The 25,487-nt window shown below is 41.1% G+C and overlaps 1 protein-coding gene across 14 annotated transcripts in view; it reads left to right on the top strand.

Annotated features, from left to right (window-relative positions):
• Positions 1-25,487, top strand: part of MNAT1 (MNAT1 component of CDK activating kinase) — a 127,344-nt gene that overhangs the window by 62,023 nt on the left and 39,834 nt on the right. The gene's annotated exons all lie outside the window — the stretch shown is intronic.

The raw sequence follows: 25,487 nt of genomic DNA, 5'->3' as shown, positions 1-25,487 counted from the left end.
TTTCCTAAAAACCTGAGATTCTCAGTCCATAGTAGGCATAGGTGTACACTTGAAATTGGAGCTTTTGTTGCGCTGCCCTTGAAGGGCCGCACTCTTTATAGTTGCTTTAGCTTTGTTCCTCTCTAAGCCGTGGGTTTTAACACTACTTATGTTGGTGGGGGCAGCTCTAGGGGAGCACTGAGAATTCTTAAAAATTACAATTCTAATTAATGCTTAGTTTAGCACAACAGTTCTGCAAGTTAAGTATAGTTTCTGTGAAAAGTTGTGCTCGCTGTTAGAGTTTTGGCAGCATATATTTTAAGAACACACATGGTGATTTATTCCCCTGTGCTTTTATTTTTTCCTAATAGTTTGGCCACCAACCTTTTCTGGTGGGTGTTTTTCTTAATTTTGTTTCAAAAAAAGGGAATCCAGATAGAGCTAGCTGAGATGCTGGCTAATACAGAGCTTGTGTTACACAAAGGCTATAAAAATATGTCAGTTGTGGCAATCCAAGGTTTTTGTTCAGCTTGAACATGGGAGTTTTTCCAGGGATGGTCTTGGTCAGAGATGTTCTTCAGCCTGGCTGATAATTGGACATGTTTCTCCTTTTCTGAATTAAGAGGCATGCCCATTCTAGTCTCCTGGGCAATGCTCAAGGAAGTTGGCTCATTTAAGGTGTCATATTAGTGCTGTGGAGTTCCTGTGCTTGCAGGGGGAGGTGGGAGTGTCTTTCACTTGTAAGCTAAGCAAGAGCATCCCCTATAGCACAAGACAGACAATTAGCTCGTGGGGACAGGGTGTCCTTCACTTTTCCTTCTGTCAATTCTTTTTTACTCTTTTCAAGAGGAAGCTGCTTTTTATTTGCAGTCTGCTCATTAACTTTTAAATCTTATTCAGTACATTATATATTTTGTGCACAAAGCATACCTTCCTAATTAATCACTTTGATTTACCTCTAAGTGGGGGGAGAAGGCGCTTCAGAGTTTTCTGCTTATCATGCTCACCGTATTAAGAAATAGGCTTTCAGCAGATCTGAATATTTAACACTTATTAAATCTAATCTCAAATCAGTGTAAAGCTACAAAAGAAACTGTAGCGATCTTAATTGTTGCAGTAGTGCTAAAAATACTATTTCCTGTCAATGCTTGTACTTCAGATTTTAGTGGCCCTCAAAAAGAGCAAAGGTTGTCGGAAATAAATGACGTTTCTAGCATTTCTAGGGCTTATCGGGGTGTGCAAAACAAATCTAAGGTCTGGCAGTAGAACCGTTCTTTTTCTTGGTGAATGTCGTGACCATTTCTGGTTGGGAGGTGGCTTTAATGTGAAGCTAATCTTAACGGGTGAGAGAGGTGCTCATATGCATTGCACATGAATGGCAGTTTGCAAATGCAGCAGGAATTCATTTAGTTGCAGTAATTTAGTTTTCTTTTTATGTCTCTGGTGTTTACAGGACTGTAGGAGCCTTTTGGTGCTTGTAGATTTGTGCTTTACATTACCATTGTGGTTAAAAACGCATAGAAGTGTGGATGTATTTAACTCCTCTTTAATTCACTGAACTGGGAACACGCAAACCTTTGAGTCTGCAGCCCAGCTATTTACATGTTTGTAAAAAAATACGAATGCCTTTGGCTCAGCTGTGTGCTCTCTTCAGCGTGCTTCAGGCTGCATGCCCTGTCCCTTTTCTGTTCCTTCCAGTTTTATAATGTTTCTTTGCTCCCTTCCCCCAGCCTCCCAGGAGACTTAGCCTCTAGTGATGGTATTCTTGAAGTAATTTCATGTAGTTAAAAACTCAATTACCTCTAATTGGATTGCCCAAATATACAGGAAAAGAACATAGCTGTCCTCTGGCCTGCTACCACTTGGGATAGGTTTTACACTTTATGCCCAAATACCTCAAAACTAATATAATGCATCACTGACCATTCAATTCCTGTCATGGCTTTTTTATTACTTAATAGCAGTGGGAATATTTATTAATAGAAGTATTAGTGCAGAGTTGTACATGCTTTGTCATTACCAAGATGGTCACTACCCCCCTGAATTTGCAGTTTAAATAGATGTGTCAGGGAGGGAGGGGAACCAGATGCCTGGAGGGGATGTACTAGCCCAGGATTAGACAGCCAGGCAGCGGTGGAAGGAGGAATAGGATCCAGCCCTACTAAATTCCTAACCTCTTGTCTCTTCCGCTGAGCTGGGCTCCGTCTCCTGTCAGCAGCACCCCTGAATGGCAGCAAAGTAAGAGCAAAATATCTGCTTCAGCTTCTGCTGTCCTGTCTGAATCATAGCGGCTATGTTACGTTTAACTTTCTGTGTGTCTGAATATTACCAGGATTTTACTCCAGTTCTTGTAGTTTCAGGCCATTGGTAGCTGAATGCTGGGGAGAGCAATGTGCAGTGTGAAGCAGCTGGAGCTTGCAGGAGAGAGGAGTCGAATCAGTATTTCAGAGGCATGGATCTGTGTCAGACACAGGATGTCTAGGACACCTCAGGAATGCACGTTACCAGTAAGCTGAGCATAACAAGTGTTAGGGAATAGGTTTCATGCAGCGTTGCACTTGCAATATTATTCTAATGGGAAATAATGTTTATATTTTATGTTATGTGGAGCTATTTCTTTTAAAATGTTGACCTCATCAGCTCAGGTCAAATTAACTGTTCTTCATTATTGCCTTTTCCTACGATATTGCTTCCTGTGCAAACAACTGCGCAGCGGCTGCTTCTGTTTTTCAGTCTGTTTCTTTTATAGCTTGTGGGGTAATTATCCAAAATCCTGTTCCAAACACAAAGTCTGTCAAAATACCTTTTTAATCAGTTGTGCTCCTTCAAAGTTGCTTAGACACATGCCAGGTACTCTGAGGTAAGTGAAGTGCGTGTCGCACGAAGATTTAGAGTACAACTATTCTGCAGCTCCTGAGAGTGCTTTGCCACCCCATCTGTGTGACTGGGAACCGCTTCAGCCTTCCAGCTTTGCTTTGCCAATTCTGGTTTGGTTGGTTGGTTTGTTGGTTTTGGTGTGGTGTTCGGGGGGGGGGGGGGTGTTGGGTGTGTTTTGCCGCCTCCCCCCCCACCGTTTGTTTGTTTGAGTTTTTTTTAAGTGCTTTTAGTATTTGCCTAAAGTTTTTAAAAAATAAATAAAATCAAGCCTATTTCCTTCCTTCACTATTAGCTCAGCTGGTCTATCTTCAGGCTGAAACACTTTAGATGGAATACATTTTTAACATGTATGCCAGTCTGAGTTTAACTGGTGCTTTGTTTTTAATCTTTATGTGGCTTATACTACACACATTTCTTTTTTGCAGCTGGGTGGAATATTTCCCTTTCCACAACTTTTCATAGTTTAGAATCACAACAAAATCACAACACTTATTTTCAAGAGGAAGTAGTGTGTTTAGGTGTATAGATCCTCTCGGAATAGGTATATTTGTTTTAGAGAGCGTAAGTATAAAGGTAAACTTTTCAGTGGCCGTGAGCGATACTGAGACCTCCAGCAGGAGTCTGGCTGAATCTGTACTACAAGGCTGCTGCATTGCCCTTGCAGCCTTGGTGCCTGCCTGTGTGATAGCTGTATCCCAGCTCAGTGCTTGGGCTGGCTGTCAGTCCCATGAAGCAGCGTCCCATTGCAGAGGAATCACAAAAGTGCTGGTGAGAGGGGAGTCGCAGTGCTTTCCAGCAGGTCTCTGAATGAAGATGCTCAGAGAACCAGCACTGCTGGCCAAGCAGCTTCCCTGGAGTAGAGGTTCACGGGGGGTGCATGCTGGGAGAGCTGGTACACATAGCCCTGTAACACCAACTCTACTAGTGGGATTCTGCAGTTGCTAAGCTCCCTCTCATGATTCCTGGGAAGAATATATTTCCTAGCAAGAATTGCATTTTGCTTTAGCTTTGAGTTTTTGTCATCAAAACAATGTCTGCTGACCTTTTTCTGAAAAGCAAAAAGGGAAAGAAATGGCGGCTGCTGGATCTACACCATCTTGACAATACATGGATGTGGAATTCAGACGCATGAACTAAGGGACACAAGAAATGCTGAATGATAGAATTCACTTTAGGGCTAACGTGCTGGATTTCAACAGTTGTCTAGAGTCCTGCGATCCACATTCTGCTCACTGAAATCTTACAGGATTATATATACAATATGCCTGCAACTTCCGAGTAGCATGACGGAGAATGATTAGCAGTAGTAAATATACTTGTCACACTAAATCTCTAGCCCTCTATTTAAATAAAGATGTTTTGCTAAGAGTCAAGCACATACATGCAGTACCATGCTTAAAGGTTTTGAACTCTGGTTTTGAAGTGTATGCCAGATAAACTTTATTTACGTGATCTATGATCAGAATAGTTCCTGTACACTCCAGCCCACAGACTGAAGTCTAAAATGTTTAACTGTTCTGGCCTTACTAAGTAATTACTATTATATCAAAGCACATAAACATTAAGGACATTATGTTGACTTAATGAGTTTTTTTTCCTAATGTAGGTAAGAGATGGTTTTTTTGGGGAAAAAACCCAAAGTAAATGACAGTATTTGTAATTTATCTTCCCCTCATTTACATAATGGGAAGGGAGACTGGCTTTTGAAAATGCAGTTTTACATCTCCCCGTATCTCTTTGCTGGATTTCTGTTTGGAATGCCTTAGGAAAGATGCCATCATTGAAATTGAACTGTTTGGTGGACAGGCATAATCAGAACTGCTTGACCTGATTCTGTTTTATGTTTGGGCTCTCATATACTGCTCTGTTAGAATAAATATTTGTTCATTTGCTTTAAGGCTCCTTTACATGGTTAAAGCAGCACATGTTTATATACACATACTAGGATAAATACAAATTAGACCCATAAGTTTGCACAGCTGTAATGACTGGAATTTAGTAAATAAAATAGTGCCAACACTGTTAATGGTACAGGAGTGAACAGCAAGACAAATGTACTTGTTAGTAAAGTGGCTGTAGCCAGCAGTGGAGCAGATCTACCCTTTAGCTGCTACTTTTTGGAATGTAACTGTTCTTAGCATTTGGGTTTTTTGGTGTTCTCTTGGGTTTTTTTATTGTTTGGTGGATTTTTTTTGTTTGGGTGTTTTAATCTCCTGTTTGATTTATGAAGTTGCCCAAGAGCTCGCTTGCCTGACTCTTTACCATCAAATTTCAGAAGTACACCCGCTTGTCATGCAGCCTGTTGTTTTGGCCCCATGAAAAGATGCTGCATAGGATGATGCTCATTGGGAGAGGACTGCTGGAAGGGTTCAGCCAGGCTGCCTGCTCCCCTGCCCATATGGCAGCAGGCACTGGGACAGAGCAACAGGAACTGGGCTTTAGGTCCTGATACAGGATGTCCAAATTCCATCCTAAGCAACAGCCAGACCTGCCGCTGGCTATGATAGCACAAAGACACCTTGTAAAGTGATCTAAGGAAAATGCCATTTAAATCAGCCTGAGATCTTCTTATTTCTGAGTGTTATAGCTCTGAATATGCTATTGCTTGAGTAGGTGTTACTGTGAGCAATAAGGAGAGATCTGACTGAAAGAAAGAAGGTGGCTGAGAGGAGAGTCCAAAAAAACAGCTGGCAGGGAAATAAAGAATAATAAAAAATTTCTCAATCATTGTTTGTTTTGGAAAGATCATGCTTTAAGCACATGGAAATACTTTACACATTTGAGAAGTGCTGACTTCCTACATGCCTTGTGAAGGAACAGCAAATCATTCATATAATGTAAACACATTTATAGATTGTTCCAATATAACTTTTTTCAGTGCTGCTGTTCTCTTTAGCAAGATACAGTTTAGTGCATATATGCTCTTTTGATGCTACACTTTGGCCAAGAGTTACAAACATCATAAATGTTAAATATTAGACTTTATGCTAAATGAGCAGTGCAAAGTTATTGAATCACATTTTTAATGCAAAAAATTGTTAAATAGTGCTGCCTGATGCACTGTTTAGAAGTAAACATACCAGAAAATAGTGCTGGGGTGAAACAGAAATAAATAGCTTGTCTAAAAATGTGAGTGTAAGTGGTCTCATTGTGTCTTGATAGAGATGATTAAAAAAAAAAAAAAAAGCGGACAAAGTTCCTCTGTAAGGGTAGAATTTTAAGTCGGGGAAGAAAAATTAATAAAATGAGAAGCTCTGGTGCCAAAATTGCAGTGGGTATTTGTGGAATTGTATAATCATAGTGCTGGGTGGTGGTCTTGAGAGGTCATGGGGTCCTCCTCCCCGCTGTGAGGCAGAGTCAGGGCCACTCCCTGACAGGTACCTGTCTAACCCACTCCTAAAGACCTCTGGAGATGGAGACTTTGCAGCCTCCTGGGCAGCCTCTGGTAGCACTTGCTGCCCTTGCTTTTACATTTTACGGGAAACTTCATAACTGTGCATTTCCTTGACCCAGATGCAAGTTCATTTTCTATCTAGGTAGATGCCGAGAGCGGGTGGTTCTTTGTCTCTTTGTAAGAACTTTTTGTGTACTTGAAGATGGCTATTTAAAGAGGATTTCATAGAACTAAATATTTTAGAATTTAGATATTTTAAAAGTAGTTCAGGTGCCTTAATTGTTACTTAACAATAAAAGCATTGATTTCTTCTGCAAATTGTTGATAGACTGTCTCCACTCTACAGACTAAATGTGAAACAATATTCATCAGCTGAGAAGAGGACTCTGGAGCGGGGCTGGTGACCCAGAGTGGCAGAGCTCGGCTAATGGCAGCACAGATTCCTCTGAGCCAGCAGTCAGTTGGGTTGTGTCTGTTTGGTTTTGAGACACCTGTTTATTAGGGACCTGTGTGCAGACTCCTCACAGTCTAGTTTTATTCCTGGTTATTCCATTTCTCAATGAACTAGAGTCTATTTGCCAGTGTTGTGGAGTAGATTCTCTTTGTAGCACAGTTAAAAGATCTCCCACATGCCTATATTTTCTTTCTTGCCTGTTCTCAGGGTCGTCTTCAGGCAAATTTTGGTACAGCCTACATCTGCCTTTTCTGAAACTCTTGTCAGACTTAAAGTCATACAAGGGGAGCCAACAGGAGGACAAGAGGGATGGCCATAGTGGGAGGTAATCGCTGGAAGAAATGTGCCAGGAAAGTCGGTGTCAAGTGCTGGCAGCAGCAGCAGTGGTGCCATGGTGGAGCATGGAGTTGTAGGGATGGGGAAGCATAGGGCAGCAGGTGAGGTGGCTAAGGGAGGAGGTGGGGACTTGGATGTGAGGAGCTTCGAAGAGAATATGGCAGGGATGTGGGGCCATCACTCTGAGGGGTGGATCTGGGACAGAGTTTGGCAGAAAGGTAGGGATGAGTGGGATGGGGATTTCTAGGAAGAAGGGCTAAGAGGCTCCTGCATGGGATCAGGAATGACAGGACAGTTCTGGGACAGAAGGATCTGGGGAGTTGAGGGTTCTGCTGCTCATTTGTCTGGATCAGTTCCTGTGTAAGAAGTCCGGTCTCTGAGGACAGCAGGGCGTGGTGTGTGCACACTTGGGTGGTTTCAAATGTAACCCCCCCTACTTGTTAACAAGTGTTCTGGCTGTAGGCAGTGGGGTGCGTGCAGGACTTGTGTTTCCCACAGCGTCTTCTGTTTTGCGTTAATCTCTGTAACCAGCTGGTAAACCAGCCTTACTATATTAATTCCCTACCAGGAAAAAAATCTTCAGTGTGTTGATCAAGGCCATGGTGTGTGTGTGCACGTACTGCCTTTCCACACCTTAACTCATACTGAAGCGAAGGCAGCAGATAAATGAATGTTTGCTACAGGGTCTTAGAAGGAGTCAATTTTTGAGCTTTAAAAGATCACATGTGTAAATTTAAAAATACATTTAACAATAAAGACCTATTTCAAAGGAGCTGTTGGGGGCCTTAGTTTTCAGTAGTCAGTACTCATCCAAGAAGCACTCGTATTGTGTTAGGGTACCTGCAGCAAAAGATGTTTTGGATCAAAGAGACAATGTTCTGTACCAAGGAGTCTTCAAAAGTAATTTTCCTCAAGAATGTTTGTTCAGGTGCAGAGGGTGGGAGAAAGGAATATTGTTTTAGGCAATTGGCGTTGGACATCAAAAGGTGAATTTCCCCATATATACCTAGTCTGGACTTGGTGTGTCAGTCAAGGTGTCAGTGGAAAGGAATATTGACAGCATTGGCTACTAATGAAAGAGAAATTATCCTCACGAAGAAGTACCTTGGTCTCTGAAAGTTTGGGCTTATCTTTATTTCTCTTTTTTTTTTTTTTTTTTTAAAAGAAGAAAAACCTGGATAATGGAGTATATAAAAGTGAAGGATCGACTGCTTTAGTTTATTGTTCTACTTTGCCTGAACATAGTTGCCACACAGGTAACACTTGTATTTTTGGGAAATGTGAGGCTCAGGTGCAGTTTGTTCAGCAGAATGTGTGGCAGAGCAGTAAAATCCTCTGCCTCTTGTGAAGCAGATAATAGCATGGCAATAGGTTGTATTTTATGCAATCTCTTTTTAAAAAATATAAAAATACATAAGAATATTATGACTACTAAGAAATCTGCTGTGACTTACTTAGACAAATGTGTGTAGTGGTATGGGCAGGAAATGGAGGGACAGAGAGCACATGTGGAACCATCTATCCAAATTAGCTGGATGGGGGCCAGGAAACTGGAACTTGCAACATTTGCAATGATTAGTAGAAAATGAAATGATGGGTTTGTGTAAGAGTAATGATTCTTGTTTTATTCCGGGACGGTGAGGTAGATCCTGCATGAGACAGATGGTATGTGTAAAGGTGGTACATGTAGAATTGGAAGACAGTAGAAAGGTAAGTAGGTTGGAGGGAGGAACAATTTAAAACTCTGAGGGCTGTGCACAGAAGGAAAGCAGCATATTTTTAGGTCTGAGGTCCATTCTCCTGTTTCATCTTTTGAAAGGGAGGCATAAATAAATACAGCACTGCTCCCTTCTCCAAAGCATAGAAAGAGAATCACAGAAATGTGATCCCCCTGCAAGACCGTCAGAGGCAGTGCTCAAGTAAACAAGAGCTGCTGATCTGTGCTGCGTAGATGTGCTGACAGGTCTAAAAGGGATGGATGTAGGCATCTGATCCTTGCCATCATTAGGCAGCCTCTGGCACCAGAGCTTAGGGCTGCCTGTGTAGGTATACCTGTGGGCATGTGCACATGGCTAGCATCAAAAAAAAAAAAAGCCCTATAAGTCTAAATATATATAAGGATGTCCAGCTTGTGAGTTCAGACAAGCAAGGTTTGAATAACTGATTAGTAAATATTTGAAGGATTTTCTGCCTTTCCAAAAAGGTGGCAGCTTCTGTAAGAGCGTGATGGTAATGACACTGGGAGTGGCAGCGTTTCTCTCCACTTTGGTCTGGAGCGGGGTTTGAGCCAAATCATGACTACAAGTTCAGAAAAAGGATAACCTGTTGACCTACGTTGTTGGATTTTCTGTCAGCCACACTCAAACTCTAGTATGGATAGAGCTATAGGGCTTCAGTGTTGTTTGCTTGAGGGAAGAGATCTTGGCATAGATCTTTGACATCTAGATCCTGGTGCTCAAGGTCTGTTGGCACCATCCTGGCCATGCCTGCACACCAAGGATTCCCCTTTGTGGTTGTTCCCAGTAAAACACAATTAGGGTTTTCTTGCTTTGTAAGGGGAGAGCAGGAGGGCTTGGTTTGAGAGCTGATGGGAGGATGAAGAGAGGATTGCAATGGGAACTTCATGATTCCTTCATCCTCACCCATTCAGTTTTCACTTACCTTGATCTGCCTCTTTGTGGGATGATGCCTTGAGCTTGAAATCCCATTTTAAATTTTGTAGGATCTGAAACCTAGACTGGATTAGGCCAAGAATTTATCTCCAATCAGGCATTTCTAAAATCTGTTTGGAATAACGGGTTAAAAAAAAAAAACCGCCAGCCCTTAAGGTGCAGTTTATACCAAAGCTTAATGTTGTACCCAGTTTAGTTTCATTGATAGTGTTGTGTACAGCATCTGCCTTAAGTTAAATTTAACCTGTTTTGTGTCTGGTTAGTTAAGTGAATTTGAAATACAAAATTAAACAGATTGTTACTTTAAAAGTGACATGAAATATTCGTGAAGAGTGCTGTACCCATTTAACTGTTGGTTGCTTTTGAACTCTGTGAAACTAACTTCAGCTGTAGCCAAGGTTCCAGGTATAACTTTGGCATTAAGACTGTTTATCTCCTAAATGAAAACCTTTGGAATTGCTTTTAAAAAAAGGGCCCTGACTATTTTGTTTGTCATGAAGAAGAACGTATAAATGTGGCTGCACTTTTAGTTATTTTTATTCAGTTTATTTTTATTTACAAAGAGGCAAAGTACACAGCAACCACAGCTTTTCAAAATGTGAAATTTCTTCTGTAGGAAGAAACCCCCTTTGGAACTTAGGATACTTTATCTTTGCTGTTAAATACAACACTACGTGACCATCCTGTTTACCTTCTATTGTCTTCAGCCCATCTCTGCTCCGTCTCACTGGTAGTATCAGGCTTAGAAAGGAGAAGTGGGCTGCTGGAGGGAGCAGAGGAGGACTTACAGGTGGGAAGTGAATTTAGATGGTAAAAACCACTGCTGCGTATTCTGTTTGGGGAAACCTGTGTCTGCAGCTCTCGAGCTGTGAAAGTGTAGCATGGACCTGAGAAAGGTGGGAGGAGAGCGTATTTTCATCTGTGTTTTGCATGGGGAAATTTTTGCTGTTGTGCATTTTGTCGTCTTTGATTTTGTTGGCAGAAAAGGAGCAGGAAAGCTAAGGAATGGCCAGCTGAGACTTTTAGGAAAGGGAGAGAGAACCCATACCTGACATCGCCTGTGGGTGACAGGGAGAGACACACACAGCAGTTCTTTATTTTTGCAGTCGGAGGTATGTGTGTGTGCATTGTCAATTGTCCGTGACAGCTGACGTTGGGGGGAGGGAGCTTTTTAGGGGAATTCAGAGATTTGGATCAAGGAATATCTGCTTCAATCAAAATACTTCATTTCCGTTTAATACCAAGAGACTATCAGATAAAGCCAGTTGAAACATGATTTTTGGACTGGAGTATCAATGCAACTTTGGATGTTTTTTGTTTTGGTTTCCCCACCCTCCCTAGCAGGGCACGTTTTGCTGAAGGATCAGTTAGAAAACCCGAATGAATGTGGATAATGTGAGTGATAGGGTTACTGCTCTGACCGCTTTGGCAGATTCATTGAATTTATAAAATCTACCCCTTTCACAATTCTTTTATTCTTTGATATTTTTTGATTCAATTAATTGTGATTTTTTTTTTCTTATTATTTGCATAAGGGCACACAAAGTATTAAGCTAAGGCTACAGAAAATAATGTCGTAAATACTTTTTTACTGGTCTGAAATCTAATTAAAAACCTGCAAGCTTAACCATTCATCATTTTACCATAGGAGTGTATTTCTTACGGAGGCAGTCTAATATCCTGCAGCAACTTCATGCCATTACAAAATAATTAATGGACACTTTTAGGGCAGTGTGTGTTGCTACAATGTGGAATAATACTTCAGTGTTGTAAGTGAATGGCGTACTAGGAAACACTAATCCCTCGTGTATAGTAACAGGAAGTATGAATATTACTTATTAATAATAGCATAAAACACCTTAGCACACATGCTTTTTTTCTGGGCATGTCTACCTTTTTGTAAATAACAGTGAATTTTAATTACAGAAAATGGGTGAGAAGCAAGAACGATATATGTAATTAAGAAGATCTGTTTATTTAAAAGCCTTCAGAAGTTGTAGAAGATGGAACGTAGCCGTATGCGAGGGATGAATGTTGTGCAATACTGCCCCTTCATTCCCCTTTCATAATAAATCTCTGCAGAGTATTCATCTAAAGGGCTGGATGCCAAAAAGAACAGGTTCGACTTGTCTGTGAGGATTTACACCACAGTAAAATGCACAACTGCTTTTGCAGAGGTCATTGTGAAGGTCACGGAGCCAGTATGCACTGCTGAATGAGAGCAGCCTGTAACAGTGGTGTGAGAGGTTGGGCTGGGTGAAATCAATATTTAAAACCTTGTACGAAATGTAGCAATAAGCTGGAATTGTTAAAACACATGACTTCAAAGCATGTATGCTGTTTTGCAAGAAATGAATGGTCTCTTTTCCAGCAGTTTGCATCTCATACCCTCTGCCGAATGTAGCTCCTAGGTCAAAATGCAAGTGTTTCCTCAATTCCTGAGAATTAAAGCTGAAATAACTTAGTCTAACATAAATGCTCTCAAACCATTAACGATTACCTCTGTCCAGTTTAAAAAAGAAACATCCTCATTGATATTGAAGTGGATTTAATTACCTGAAATTTGGCACACCTTTTTTTACAAATAAAGTCTGAGTTTGACCGTAGGGTCACTATGTCTTTAAATAAAAGATGATGGTCATTTCAAATGGCAACCGGCCATTGGTGGGGTTTAGTGTAGAGATTAATTAGTAAACTTTGGAATGCGCTACAGCAAATGCAACTGATTGGCAATAGCATGTGGAGCAGCAACTGGTGGAAAGCTAGCGCTGCTGAGCAGCAGAGGTATTTCCAAAAAGACTTAAGAGCGCTGTGATGTGCTGTGCTTTAAATGGCACTGTGCTGATTGCATCAAACCACCCGTTTTCCATTTATGCAGTTTAGTAAATGCACAGATTAAAGAAATATGACGTGCATTTGGAAAGCAAGCAAGTTTTCTTCAATTGTTTTGATGTGATTAGGTGCACCTCATCAATAAACAGTGATGCCCCTGAACATCAGTTTAGAGAGGATTGTGGTTTGTCTCCAGAGCATTTTGCAATTTTTTTAACTAGGAACACAAATATGAAGTGTACTGTTGAATGCTGAGATAGGGATTATTTGAAAAAGACACTGGAGTAAATACGATTAACTCAATGGCTATTGCAGTAAGCCATTTTGTAGAATGTAGTCTACTTTTTAAAATTATAGGAATTACTGAGTCTGTGTGTTTGTATGCTTTATAACTGCTTACTGTCTTCTTTTTAAGGTTTTTAAATACGTGATTAGAGAAATTTGGAAACTTTCTCGTTAAATTGGCTTTCTAAGGATGCTTGATCTATTGGCTAAGAGTAATGGACCTCATTATACATAGTCCCTAATGGGACTATTTTCTCAATTTGTGTAGGCTGTGGGATAGGGGCCTAAGTAATAAAATTACGATGATTTATGTAATAAATAACTACTCTTGAGAGATTACATGGAAGTCCTATGTACTACTTAAAATCTTTCTTAACATTATTGTATTAGTCTCTTCAGTTAGAGGGGCATGGTCAAGCATCCGTTTAAATCAGTAAGCAAACTCACACCAATACCGGTGGATCTTTGCTTCAGAAATGGCCCATGCGACTTGACTAGCCTGGTAAAATTCATCTTACTATATGTACCCTGAGTACTGAGCAAAAGTCTGCCCTTGTGGACTAGTTAATGGTATCACTGAAATAGTCATATAAAATTTTTGATCTAAAACTGGCAGAGGTGTTTGATATCAATCTGTGGACTAGGCAGTAGGAGGTGGTGGTGTCTAATACCTGGTTGTGAGCTGCGTGACTTCTGAGCTGTTGGAATAGTCTACAGAAGGCCAAGGAGCAGAGACTGGAGTCGTCAGGGTGCTGCTTGTTTCTCTGGAGGCCTGTTTCTGCAAGCCTCTGCTTCCTAGACAGTTGTGTTTATTGCCATAGGTAATTGCAGGGAAGCAGATGGGCTCAGTTTATGCAATCAGGTTTAGGCTTGCTTGGCTTTGGTGGACTGGACTTGTAGGCCAAATCCAGACAAAGTAATCGGTATGCGACTGCTGCTTTGACTTTGTGAGGCTCTTCCTGTGCTTGAAGCTGAATCATTCATAGTTTTCTAGGCTGAATCAGTGTTGTTGAATCTGTGTTTAAGCCCCAAGTAAGTGCATGATAAAATTTCCTGGTAGCAAATAGATTTGTTAGCTTGCCATGCCTTTAAATGAATCCTGTGTGTAAACCTGCATGTGATTGGGACATTACACGGTTTTGCAAAATATTCAATGACAGTATTTGTTAAAAACTGTTTAACAGTTTGTGCCTTTGATTATTTGTGAGTGTGTATCTGTGTGTATACATATATAACAAAAACCCATGCGTGCAAAAAGCATCTCATTTAAAAACACAGTATTTGAGCACAGCAATCAGCTCTCTAATTACTGAGACTTGGTTATTTTTTTAAAAATGAAATCTGTGCGTATGTACAATGTACACATCCAAGTACATTACAAAGCATTATGAATAATTAAACACAAACTGTAGCCCTTGACATAAACAAATGTAGGTCCATTCAGCAATGCATTATCCTGCCTGGGCCGCTGGTTTGCTGTGACTCAACTTACTTGTATGCATTACAGAGCGCTCTTGGTAGCACTTGAGGGGTTGCCTTTTATTATTGGTCTAAATCTAAGATATGAAAGATTAAACGGAGTCTAAATTTCCTTGACTTGATAGCAGCAGTCACTGCAACTCCATGCTTTTGCTAATGCCCCAGAGCCAGACCGGCATAGCGGCTGGGGTAGCGGAGGCTTAGGTGATTTCAAAAGGTGAGCTGCTTTTAGGCTCTGCAGGCTTTTTTCCTTGTAGGTCTCTTAGACGTGCTGGCTATCAACACTCGGTCCTAGCAATTAATGTTTCAGCTGACGCAGCAATGGCTGAGAAAAGGAGATGGGGGGAGAAGGGTTGATGTAGTGTTGTGTTTTATCTGTGACACAAGATTACTGTGAAACCAAGGGAGAAAACACATTTTCAGGATATTACTGGTTGATAAAAGTTTATGTCCAGAGCTAGGACAAAGCTATTTAGGCCGGTGGTGATTTAAAGTGCTTGGTTGATTGTTAAAGCTTTTAGATATGGCCTGGCCATCTTTTGCTGAAAATATAATTTTCCTAAAGAGTTATACCTCTTACCTTCATTTTCTTTTTCTTGTCAAATCTTGGACAGTTAAGATAAAACCCCCAAAATGCACCCTGGATTATTAAGACAAACGTGCTGTGAAAGCTTCTTGAACAGTTTGCCTTGGCACGATGAAATTAATGTGATTATAGTCCAGCACTGGGGGGCGGGGAATACCCCTTCAAACTGTCTGCACGTGGGAAAGGAAACACAAAAAATGTATTATTATTCATATGTACTCTAGAGCTTCTGATTTGCTCCCATTGACTTCAGTGATATGGTATCAGTTACCCCAATGCCTGTAGCGATGGGTTAGTGTTTCATGTAATGAAGTGGAACGGCGATGCAGATGCACAGTAGCCCAGTGTTGCTGGATGGATGGCTTCCAGGTAGATGGAGACTTGGGCTGACCGGCTTAGAAGGCGATCCTTCATGGTCAGCCAAAAGTCAGCTCTTGCTGGTGAGTTTAGAAGCGTGTGTGTGCGTGCGCGCGTGCTTAGTCAGTCTCTTGTATACCTGTATGATTGTACCACTGATTAGACTCAAAAGGTTTGGCAAGCCCTATTTGTGTGGGAAGCTTGAGTGCAAAAACTTGCCTAATTTACTTTATTTAAATCAATATAATCCTGCTTAAGGCCTTTTGGAAAGCACATCTAAGTGAACGGTGTTTTAAGTTAACAGTGTCTTTCGTGTTAACAATAAAAGCTAGTTTCATTTTAAAAGGGTGTGCTTATGGTTACCTTATACAAACTTCTTGCCCTGTTAAACGTGGAAGGACTCAATTCTCCTGCATGCACACATTGTCTTTTGTGAAATTTGTACTTGGAAGATTTAATATCTTCAAGTTTGCTTTGTGATCAGCAATTCTTTGAACTCACAAACAAGAAAGTGTGGATAACTTCAAATATCTATTTGAAGTCTGATTCTAAGGAATGCTTATGTTGGTTTTGACCTTTTCAATGTGAAGTTTGATCTGTCTCAAAACGGCAGTATTCAAGCAGAAATGTAAATACAGCCTAAACTTTTTTTAGATATCTTTAAAATATGCTCTGTCTCTTAAAAGACTGGGACTTTATTCCAGAGATCCTGGATATTCAAACCATGGAAATGTACTTCTGTTCGCAAGGGCCGTGATTAAGCAGCTGATCTCTAATGAGCAAAGCTCACTTGCATGTGCTTTCATTCAGAAGATACTGATCTGTGGTGGTTTAGACTTGAATATAACATTTTTGGTAATTGTGACACTTCATAGAATAGAGAAGGGCTAAGAGTAGAAGCTGACTGACATGATTTAGAGTTCTATATAAGCACATAAAGCTGTAAGTTGTCTTGTGTTTGGTTTTGAAAAGCTCTTATTAACTACTTTGACATCTCGCTTCTATTCTCAAACATCTGCTTTAGATTGTTTGCCATAAAAGTGTAAGAATTAATTTTGCCCTCATTTTTGTTATTGCTACCAGAAACCAAACTATTTTTATTACTTCTTGTATAGGGATTTGGACCCTGAACTATTTTCAGAGTGGAGGAGAAAATGAGTTTGTATTTTTTTTTTTTCTCCCTTATGCTCCCCCCCCCCCAAGCTTACAGGTAAAGTTAATTAACTTACAGTTTTTAAATGCACAAAGATGTTAGGCGTGGCTTGTTAAACTGTATAGTAAGCTCTACTTCACTTTATTTGACCTGATATTATGAGTTTTAAGGGAATTCAAACGATCAGCTCATTTTGGTTTGTTTCTCAGAACAGCAGCTGCCCTGAGCCGGGGTAAGACATTTGCATCATCTGTGGACAGCTTAGTGTACATATTTTACTGTATGGAAATAATATGTGAAAGTCAAAGAAATGAAAACCTTGCTATATGTTTAGTCCTTTGATTAACAAATCTTTTAAATATTTGTTCCTGTTTCTTGGATGACAGCCTGTTTGTGGTGTTTCCCAAGAAGTAGTAAGTAGCTATGGCATGTGATGCGATAGCTTTCCCTATGTTGTGTATTATTAAATTTCAGGGCATTCTGCTGATGCGGGTTCATCCCATACTTATGTCAGAGCATATAGTAGTCTTCCTTTCTACAATGGTAGTGTTGTTTTTAAGGCAAAACTGTCATAGTGAAAGGCTGTAGCAGGAAATACTCAGGCAGCCTCTAACTTGCTCAAAATCTGGTGTTTGTGCTGCAGATGCTTTCACAGCAGTCTTCTCTTTCGGAATCTGTGGCGACACTTGCCTTTTTTATTTGAATACAAGTGTTTTAGCAGAAGGGTTCACAAAGGAGCCAGTGAACAAGATAAAACAGGCAAGGCATCTCTTTATTTTATAAATAGATAAATAGCGTTTTTCTGGGACTAAGTGAAATTACCATGTGATTGTATTGCTGTTTTGCTGCCAGCTTCCATTTTCTCTAAGTGAGATTGTAGATTTTTTTCATGGCAGGAACCATTCTTTTTTCTTTGTATTAAGGATGCCTTAAATGTTTCTGGTTATTGTGCTTCAAGGAGCTACAAAGCTGTAGCCACCGAAACCAGAGTAATGCAGTTAGGCCGTGGTAGCTCCTGGGTACGCGGAGGGTCTCTTTCTGCAGTGTTCTCAGGATCAGCCAGGGCTTACAAATAGACTTTCTGATCCTGTGAAGTTCTGTGAATCCTGTTCAAAAATACTGCTAAAATTCAGGCGCCGTTGTACGCTACTTTGAAAGCTGTCATCTGTCTGTGGGTTAAGCATCATTTTGATATAGCCATTTAAAACATAGGTGGACACTTGCATGGAAGGAAGCTGAACTCCTCTGGAAGGACAAAACAGTATGTTTTATGCAGATTAAAAATACAGTTACTTCTGCCCCAGAGAGTGCTTTTGTTTAATTTGGCAAAATTAATGTGCATTGCAAAACAGTGCCGTGAATGGTGTGTTACGTTTGCAGTGCGTCTCTTCCTCTCCCCTAATTGGCTTATGTCTACTTGCACGCTCTGCGTGCAAATGAGGAAAAAAGCCTAGAAATAAACTACTTTCCACTTTGTTAAAAGCAGCAATTTCTGAATATATTGCTAACAGGTTTCAGTTTTCATTTAAAATTTGTCCACAAATGTAAATGTAATCCACAAGTATTGTGAAGGTGTCTCATGTACTGCTAATGCCTGATAACGCTTTCTTCATTTTGCTACTTTAAACTTAAGTTTTTCTAACTTTTTCGAAAAGTTCTTCCTTATTTTTGCTGCTTTCTAATAAATCTCTCTGATGTTGTTTCTTCGTGTTTTTCCTATTCTATTCATACTCCTCCTTTCATCTGCCTTTATTGTCCTTTTCTTCATAATTTATTCCTTTTTTTTGTCCCCGGTGCTATAAAAACTTACCTGCTTCCTTTTGCCAGACAGTTATCAACCTTCAGCAGTCCCTCCTTAAAATCTAGCAATTCAAGGAATCTCAACTTTATTTCTTCTCTTTATCAGGCAGACATAAGCCATGCAGAATGTGGTGTTCTGCATCTTTATCAACATTCGTCTGAGTCTAGGCTGTACGCTCAGTAAAACAGGGAATATGTCTCTGATTTTCACACACACACACACACACACACACACCGAGTTTCTCATCTTCTGCAGGCTGAGGTCAGCTTTCTGTTTGGTTTTGTTATTTTAAGCAGTCTTTCTTTTTACATCATCCATCAGACTCTGCATTCTTTAAAAGCAATGCTGTATAACTGTGGCTGTTGGAATGGGGGGGAGCTGCTTTAGAGGATCCCAGGAAAGAGCAGACAGTAGAGCGATGTGTGGCACTTGATTAGTAGAACAGAAGCTCATAAAGTAGCTAATTTTTGCAGATTCCACTGTTCTCCAGGAAATCCTAAATAATTTTGTTGCATAATGAAGGGATCATATCAATGTAATGCCCAGCTTTACTGCAGCAAAATAGGAACACCAGTAGATTCAGCTGTACCCGGACTCAAACAATTGTTGCTGGTATATCTGTCCCTCTCTTAATGTTATGTGTCATGATACACAAAGTGGCATTTGTCAAATCAATTTCTACTTCACATCCCTTGAAAAATTAGGTCCTTAATGTGGGTATTTAAAACAATATAATATTAAAACCTTTAATCCTGTAATTAGAGTGGCTACTGCAGAGCTTGTGCTTTGTTGATAGCCAAATCAAAATGATCAAGGCTCCAGAAGTCTGATGGTAGAGATGGAACAAGTTTGCTTAATTCTGCTAAATGCTGTATTGCTAGTACAGGAGATTGGGAATTGGCATAACAAACTGACCTGAACACTGACTTTGAGTCACCTGTAGTGAAATGTTGTCTCTGAAAAATGGGAGGAACCTGCGGTGGGACCCTGAGAAGGACCACATCAAGCCCTGTGAAAACCACAGTAGGAAAAACAATGCGTGAGCTGATAGTGAGGTTTGCAAATGCAATTGGGACTCCAGAGTGTCTGAATACCACACAGCAGCCAGTTTGTGGCATGGCTCTTCAATCTAGCTGAAAGTGGCCAAACAGACATCGCGTGCAGGGTAGAGCTCCTGCAACCCAGAGCAAAAGCAGAAGACGTGCAGAAGCAGTTGAAGTGCTGCACACAGCATGGCAGATTGCACAAAACTGAGGAAAACAGGGAGCTGAGACCGAGTTAGGAGCAAGATTGAGAAATGAGCCTGGAAGACCAGGGGGGTGACCTGTGGGCGCATTAGTTACATGAAAATGCTGTTATGTTTTAATCCTTTGTTTCAAAAAATGATGCTGTCTTGTGTACCAGGCTGTCCTTTGAACAGCGCCGGAGATTTTCAGGAAAGCTTGGCAGTTCCTGCCAGAACTCTGGAGTCTCTGCTGAAAACAAGCGAGTGACTCGCTGCAGCAAACATCCAGACTATCCCCTGAATCCTAACTGGGCTCCAGCAGCCAGCGCTGGAGAGGACCGTACCAAACAGGCGCTGCGATCCATTGATGTGAAAAAGGGCGCCAGGCTGTTCTGTGAAGAGAGCAGTCACTAAATCCTGGTACTGGCACTGACCCAGGAGAATTGTATTTCGGCATGTTAGATGGATGGGGGCTTTCTTCTGAGAGATTAGAGAAATGGGGCTTTTTGGCAGGAGCTTAAAGATAAGTCTGGTCAGGTAATTACTTATGTCAGAAAGCTGTAAGGGAACATTTTGGAGGCAAGTAGAATTGATGGTGTGATTTAGTCCATGTTGCTCCATGGTTAATTTCCCAGGTACCTGTTTGTAACAAATCACATATAGGTGACCGTCTTTGTTAATAGTTTCTTTGGTGCTGTCGATCTCTTGCTTTATTTCTGCCATTCCTAAGGAAAGCATACCTTTTAAATCTGCTTTGGCATTCAAAAATCAATTAAGTTACTGTGGAGGGGAAAAAAAAAGTCTAAATTTAGCCAGATTGTTGCTAGGCATCTGAAATCATCTACCCCAGAGAGGAAGTTGGGGGGCCGACGGGGGGTGACAATCTTACATCTCCTGTACTGCCAAGTCTGGTGAGATTCTGGTTTTGAGATCAACAGGAGAACTTACGTTGATTTTGTTGGTTTCTGTCAGGTCATTTATTCTCTTTGTGTTTTGCTATTGGGATATCCCCATATCACTTTTCATAATTGAGTAAAGAAATTCGATTTATTGTTGGTTTTCAAGAGCAGAAGAAAGAGCAGTTGGTTACAGATATTTAAGTCTTTGGAAAAGCCTCACTGGCATAGGAATTTTAGGCTAAGGAATGGAATTATGCATTTTAGTTTGACAGTCTTTGTGTTTATTTTAAAAAGCTGTGGAAGACAGGGAGGGTGAAGGTTAAAATAATATTAACTGAGCCCTCAAAATCTATCAGTTTCATTCTCCTTTTCCTGAGTATTACTGTAGTCAAAGTAAGTAGTTAATCAGAATCAGAAAGCCATTTTAGCATTACTGACTTGCATTTGTCAATAGTGAATTGGGAGGGTGGAAACTGGGTAAAAAACCCCAGCCTAACCCAGCTTTTGGCTCAGACCGCATTGCCCAAGATTTTTGCACTAATATAGTTCTGTAAGAAATTCTGTTAACATGAAATCTTTCCAGAACCTGAATTCTGTTGTGAGCTTAACAGTAAACCAGTTTCCTAAGACTGCTTATACAGAAAAATTCAAAGAATTTATAGTTTTGTTTTAACGTTTACTTGAAAGCATTTGGATAATTACACACTCGGATGATGGTGTATCAAAAAGGGTCTTTGTTAACCTTTCCATCATGCCGCATACAGTCGAAGCGATGCTCGGGATGTGTTTTAGCAGCGTCATGCCCTGGCATCCCACAGTGCTCGGTTTCTTTCCGACCAGCCGTGCGCTCCTTATGCCAGGCGGCTGCACTGAGGAGGGCGACCCGATGCTGAAAAGTGTTAAATAAAAATAACATTGCTGCAAATTGATTTAATGAACTTAGCACATAGATATTGTTATTTGTGTTATCTGATGTGTGCTGTGTTCTGGTAGTGTGGTGATAGCAGACCTGAGTGAGTTCCTAAGCAGAGAGAAATTAAAAAAGCAAAAAGATTGGCTGCATCATCCAGCCCAGCCACTTCTAGTACAGAAACATGCTTTGTCTGGACAAGTTTTACTGACCCCAATCTCTGGCTTCTCTCTCTTGCCTGGGGATGTTTTTGTAGCATAGCTGTTCCTCCTCTTTCCCCTAGTAGTGCATTTTTGGTGTCAGTCTCCTTTCTCCTCCTCCTTGGCACTTGAGAGATTTCTGAGAAGACTGTCAGTTGTTATTTCTTTTTGCTGCCGAGGGAAGGAGGTGAAGGAAGGCAGTGTTTTGGAGACAGGGAAAGGGAGAGATGGCAGGATGGGAAGAAGTGTGAACGCTGCACCTTGATCTGATATTTCTGGACTCCCTGTGCTAAAATAACCTCTTTCTGCTAGCAGGCAAATACCGATATACCCAGCATTTGCCAAGAGTTCCTCCCCAAACTCCTGTGTGAACGGTGCACTGATGAACTTGTACTTTTCCTAAAAGGACATTGTTCTTTGTTTAAGATAAGCTCCTTGTCACTGCAAGGGCAGCTCTGCTCTGTATATAAACCATGGCTTGCTTTTTTTTTCCTTAATGCCAGGTTGTATCAGTCTGAAATGCAAATTGGCTGCTGCTTTTGTTTCTTATTATTTAAACTGAGAGATGTCTCAAACAGTGTATCTAGGACAGTGAAAAGTAAATCAGCAAGCCAGTTTTATTTGTAACTCAAGGACATAATTTAAACCCTCCTCCCAATTTAATCTTGTATTTCTCTCATCTAAAACCATACAGTACATGAATGGAAGTCAGTTGCTCACAAATCCATTGCTGCGCAGTCTTTTACATAAACGAAGTCATAAGGATAAGCAAATGCCTTCCTTCTAATTAGCAGTGTGTTTTGTGGCTCCATACATTCCAAAATGTAATAGACAGCTACAGTGACTAAAATAATCCTGGAGAAAAAACTCATATGCCATGAAGATAGGGGTGGGAGGGCAAGGAGGCAGGAAAATCTGTTGTCTGTGTTCTTGGAAGCCTTTTCTATCTCCATTTGGATACTGTCAGCTTCTTTTACACAAACATTACAACATCTAAGGGGAATTAGAAATACTTACCCATGACCACAATGTCAGATCTTAGGTTTGTCAGGAGAAAGCAATGCAAAAGCAGGATCTTGGACCTGCTGCTTTCATTTTGGTCTTAGCATACTGATAAATGCCTCCTAATGCTGGAAAGAGGTAAGGCTGTCTGTCTAGGTGGAATACAGGAAATTTAAAAATCTTACCTCATAGACTTGAGATGTTTTTTGGACCTGTAAAAGTGCTGTGTAAGACCTAAGTAACAGTTATTGTCTTTTGTGATGTCTCTGAAGTTACACAACAGCTTCCTTTTTATACCAGTCTTCTATGAAATGGCTAGGGACCACTCAGGACCGAGACAAAATTGAGATACTACTGGTCAAATGGCTTTTCACTGAGATGACATTTGTCAAATTGAGCCTTTTTCACTTCAGCAAGGTTTTGTGTAAATGCACCTTATCCCAGCATCCGTGGAAATAGGAAAAGCAACGCTTTTCACTGGTAAGTTTTCATAGGTTTCCATCCCAACCTTTTTGCACTGTTCTGTGCCGTGCCCAGTGCTGTGACCGTGCTGTAATCTGCACAGGGCTAAACAAGTTGGGAGCCCATGAGCTCGGGAGCCTGCATGGCCACACCGCTGTACTTGTATTGCGAGGAGTTGGCAGCGTAGATACAGCCTGCTCGTATCCAAAACATCTACAGAGCTGATGTGGTTGCAGGGCTTGACCAGGCTTCAGCCCCTTCCAAGTGGGAATGTATGTTGTAACCCTTATGCTTCCATCTAACCCTTTTCCAAATCAAGGCAGACTAAAATCCAGTTTATCAGAAAAAGCCTTTACCTCAAGGCCAGACAGCTATAGGGCAGGAACAACAGCCGGTCGCGCAGCAATTTTTTTTCCCATTGCTAAGTGGAATGTAATCCATGTTGCCAAAGTTGTGATTTTGGGAAACGAAAACAAATGAACTGTCATACAGCTGCACGGTCTCCTTGAGGTGCAGATCTGCTGGCTGGACACAAACCAATGCAGTTGTTTTGCCGTGCAAAAGTATGTACTGCTTCCTAACACACCTTGGCCCAGTATATGGGTGAGAAAGATGTATGAAAGAGCCAGTACTTTGAAAGTGATCTTGGTGAACCAGAAATGAACTGTCAATATTTAATGGTGAAGATAATTAACTATTGAAACAAATTTCCTAGGGGATGTGTCTGGACCATTATGATCGGAAATCTTTGAGTCTACATTGGAGGCCTTTCAAAAGAAGGTGTTTTGGCTGAACTGCTAGTCCTTGGGCTTCCTACAGGAACACAAAATGTCCAGGCCTGTGCTGGACATGAGGTCAGACCAGCTCAAGGATGAGCAGTTTCTATATGCTGCTCCTCTTGCGATGTTCTACCTCTGCTCTCTGGGCTGCCACACTGCGTTGTTTTTGCAATACCGCACCTCACAGAAAGGTCCTGGCAGGGCGTGGTGGCTTCCCCATGGCGCATGCACCGGTGCCCACCATGCAGCCAGTGCGCTGACTGGTCAGCCTCCCCACTGTGCATAGGTAGCTCCCTTGCAGTTACCAGTTGACTGTAGTGATCCCTTCTGACCCCTGGTACCTCGGGAACCCCACAGAGAGAGGACAACAAACTGAATGTTTTCATGCCATTCTCCCAGAGGGAGATGGGTGTCCCCAGCAGCACAAGTGGTGGTGGGGAAAGAAGCTTGTGATGAGCCCGGTCCATTTGTCAGGAGCCTTCCCGTGTCTCTTGGCCAGTGTCAGCAGAAGTCACTCTTGTTAAAAAAGTGTTAGGAATGCACCAGTGGCAACTCTGCTGACAGCGAGCAGCTGTTCTGGTGATGCCCTCCAGAGATGTGGCTCCTGCAATCTGAGCTGCTCCTTTTTTCCACACACAAGTAATTTCCCAAAATATTTATCATAGTTTTGATCTTTGCCTGAAACTGAATTTTCTTTTGTATGGATGGAATAAAATTGCTCTGGATTTGGAAAGACTGAGACTTTTCACTCACCAGACGAGGTGTCCACATGTAAAATGGTGACATGTTTTTCCCTTCAGTTTGGTTAGAGACAAAAGATATTGTTAAAAATTTATATATAAAAGTCTTATTTAAATATTACTTCCATACAGTGGGAGTAACATGCCCATATGAACGTAGTTACAAAGTGCAATATTTTAATGAACTTGAATAGATTGTAAATTGACAACTTCTAGCAACATAAAAATACCCTGCATTTGTATCTTGAAATATCATGAAATGGGATTAAAGCTGAATTTTTAACCTTTATTTTCCTACTTTTTTTCCCCTTTTAAAAAAAATGTGTCATTGCCTGGTTTTAACGTTGCAGCAATAGTTTGTGGCACAAAAATAACTATATGCTAACTGAAAGTTGGAGTGACTCATGGCCGGCTTCAGAACTTTCTTTACCGCGGTTTGCCTTCAGGACACTCTCACCGTAACAGTGCTAGCAGCAGCCCCAGCAGGCTCCCAGGCAGTGCAGAACAAGGCCAGAGCTATTGGTTCTCATCACACACAGAGGGCTGTTGCAGTGGAAAACTTGAGCTGCTGATATTTCCATAGAGATCGGCCTAGGTCCATGGTAGTGCTTCTCAAGGACTTACGTCTCCAATTTTCTTAGCCATTTTCTGCAACTCTCTCAACAAAAATATCCATGCTCTAAATTCAGAAAGGTCACTGTCCTCAACCACAAATTTAATTAACAGCTTTCCCCTTCTACTGACTTTTTTGGTCTCTTTAGTTAATTTTAACCCAGCGTCCCACATCGGGAGCCTTTAGCTTCCACTTGAAGGACTAGATGCGTGCACGAGTGGCCCCAGGGAAATGAAGCTCAGTAAGCGATCACCAGTGGGAGCCAGCGTTATACACGGCATTACACCGTGGAAAGCTTCCGATGTCCTGTTGCAGACAAAATGTCTACAAAAACAATACTACTCCTTTCCTAAATTCCTGTGTTTTACAGATGTGAAACTCAGTTTCTACAGGGGAAGCCAGGCTGTTTTTGGGGGGCACACAGTGCTCTGTCTTTTTGCTGCTGCTGCTAA

Source organism: Phalacrocorax aristotelis, chromosome 9 (assembly GCF_949628215.1).
Source record: "Phalacrocorax aristotelis chromosome 9, bGulAri2.1, whole genome shotgun sequence".
Lineage (NCBI taxonomy): Eukaryota > Metazoa > Chordata > Aves > Suliformes > Phalacrocoracidae > Phalacrocorax > Phalacrocorax aristotelis.
Note: the sequence above shows the minus strand (reverse complement) of the source record. Positions and strands in the feature narration are given on the sequence as shown.